This window comes from Chrysochloris asiatica, unplaced genomic scaffold, assembly GCF_000296735.1.
Source record: "Chrysochloris asiatica unplaced genomic scaffold, ChrAsi1.0 scaffold00023, whole genome shotgun sequence".
Lineage (NCBI taxonomy): Eukaryota > Metazoa > Chordata > Mammalia > Afrosoricida > Chrysochloridae > Chrysochloris > Chrysochloris asiatica.
In genome coordinates, this window is record NW_006408541.1 from 15,057,017 (window position 1) to 15,059,893 (window position 2,877).

Consider the following 2,877-nt stretch of genomic DNA (forward strand, 5'->3'; position numbering starts at 1 on the left):
ACACACACACACACAGAAGATCGTGATAGACAGAAGCTGAATGTGACCTTATTTGAATGTAGGGTCTTTGTAGATGTAATCAGGTAAGATGAGGCCATACTGCATTAGGATGGGTCCTGATGTCCTCCTAAGGAAAGGGGGTTGGGAGATACACAGAGGAAGGACAGCCATGTGACAACAGAGGCAGAAACTGGAGTGATGCAGCCACAAGCCAAGGAAAGCCCACAGCAATCAAATGCTGGAAAAGGCAAGAAAGAATTTTCTCCCAGAAACTTCAGGGGGAGCACGGCCCTGCCAACACTTTGATCTTGGACATCTGGCCTCCACAATTGTAAGAGACTAAATTTCTGTTGTTTTAAGTCACCTCGTTTATGCAAATTTGTTGCAGCAGTCACAGGAAACTACCACAATCCCCATTGGTCCCCAAGAGTTAAGCTAACACAGAGCTGTCCCGAGACTCTGAATATGATCTCTGACTTTAGCTGCACACTACTATTATGACCATAGAGCTTCCTGTCCACCCCGGGACACGTGTGAGAGCAAAACCGAGCGCTATTGCCAATTATGCAAGAACAACAGACAGAAGCCAAACATCAACCATCCTGGTCAAAACCAGGACTTATGGTCAACTGACTTCAACCCCCTTCCTCCCTCAGCATTTACCCGAAACATGACAGATTTTTTTTTTTTTTTTCCATCTTATGAAGCAAGAAATTCCTTCTTGATAAGATCCGTCCATACGCATGCAATAAATTTCTTCTGCTTAAGTTAGCTAGAGCGTGGGTACACATTGGGATGACCCCAGTCAGACCAGGACCTTATGTATGGACTCCCTGGATCAGCTGGTGTTGGTTACTATGGTTACTAGGCTTGGCTCCTAACCTAAAGGTTGGAGGTTTGCGCTTCTGGGCACTTAACCATTGTACCACCAGGGCTCCAGCAAAGGAAAAATGGCTGCTGTTAACTAGGATTTTCTCTTAGAAAATTAATAGATATGCAGATTTGTCCTGCATACGCTCATTGAGTTTATCTCAAGAGTCATGGCAAGGAATACAAGTATGACTCCACAGCATTCTTTTAGAACCAGAGACTCAGAATGCATCATTACAATTATAGTGTCAATTCAATGGTTAGAGACAAATCTTTAGACCAAGAGGTCTCAGGAAGAAGACTTGACCACTGCTCAAACTCAACAATGTTCCCGGCTAGGGTTTGAGATAGGCAGGTGGACAGAGTCTCAGCAATCTCTCGTTCTTAGAGGAAGAGACTAGAGAAAGATCCCTTGTCTCTGCCTTCTCTCAATGAGCAGAACTTCCAGGTTTATATGTGAAGTTCTCACCTTGGACTCACACGAGAAGCACCAGAGTTACAGCCAAGACGATTAAGTTATGTATTTTCTCTGGGGATAGCGATTAGTCTAATGTCACACTTTTCAATAAAGGTGAGAGATTAGGAGGTTGTTTAGACTTAATGTCTCAAGGAGAGTTTACAAAGATCAACCATGTCTTTTTTAATCACAGCATGTCAGATCAAGTCAACTTAACTTCAAGTTTGTGTACCACGTTCATCACGTGCTTCTATGTCTCTATGTCCAAGATCAGAAAATGTAAATAGCTTTCTCATGGCTTGCAGTTTCTAGTGACTTATGGATAATGCTTCAGAAACTCACAAAGGTAGACATATTTCTATTTTTAAGTTCATATTATGAGTGCTTGCGTGTCCATCCACCACGGTCTATTACTTTTCATACTATGGTGGCTTCCATGTGCTTCTGTGCTGCTCGATGGAAGCTATACACAGTGGACACATTTCAGCAGAACTTTCAGATTAAAACAGAGTGGACACAAGGTGACCTACTTCTGGAAAAACTGGCCAGTGGAATCTTTGTAATTAATAGCAGAGCATTTTCTGATATTGTGCCAGAACATGATCCCCTCAGGTTGGAAGGCATTCAAAATACAGTCACCCTGAATGATGTGGATGGGGTAAGGCTTTCAGGACCTTCATTTGCTGATGTGAAACAAATGAAAATGAAAACTAACAGCTATAAACATCCATTAGCAACTGGAACATGGAATGCACAAAGTATGAATCAAGGAAAATTGGAAGTTGTCTAAAATGAAATGGAATGCTTGAAATTTGATATCCTAGGCATTAGTGAGCTGCAATGAACTGAATCAGATAGTCACATGGTTACTATACTGGGAATGACAAGAAGAAGACGAATGGCATCAAATTCATTGTCAAAAAGAACATTTCAAGAACTGTTTTGAAATGCACTACTCCTTGCGATAGAATAATATCTACAGGACTGCAAAAAAGATGACGTAATAACCATTATTAGTCAAATGTATGCATCAACCACTACAGCCAATGATGATGAAATTGAAGAATCCTACCAACTTCTTCAATCTGAATATGCATTGAAAATCACTGGTGATTGTAATGACAAAGTTGTAAACAAAGGCGAAAGATCAAACCTTGAAAAAATATGACCTTACTGGTAAAATTATGCTGGAAATCATATGACAGATTTTTGTAAGACCAATAACTTCTTCATTGTGAATACCCTTTTTTTCAGCAACATAAACAGCGACTATATTCATGGAGCTCACCATATAGAATACACAGGAATCAAATTGACTACATCTGTGGAAAGAGACTGTGTAGAAGCTTAATATCATCAACCATACTAAGGCTAGGGGCCAACTGCAGAACAGACCATCAATTGCTGACATGCAAATTCAGGTTGAAGCTGAAGAAAATTAAAACAAGTCCATGAAAGCTAAAATATGAGCTTGAGTATATCCCACTAGAATTCAGAGACTATCTCAAGAACAGATTTGATGCATTAGACACTGTTGTTGTTGTTGTTGT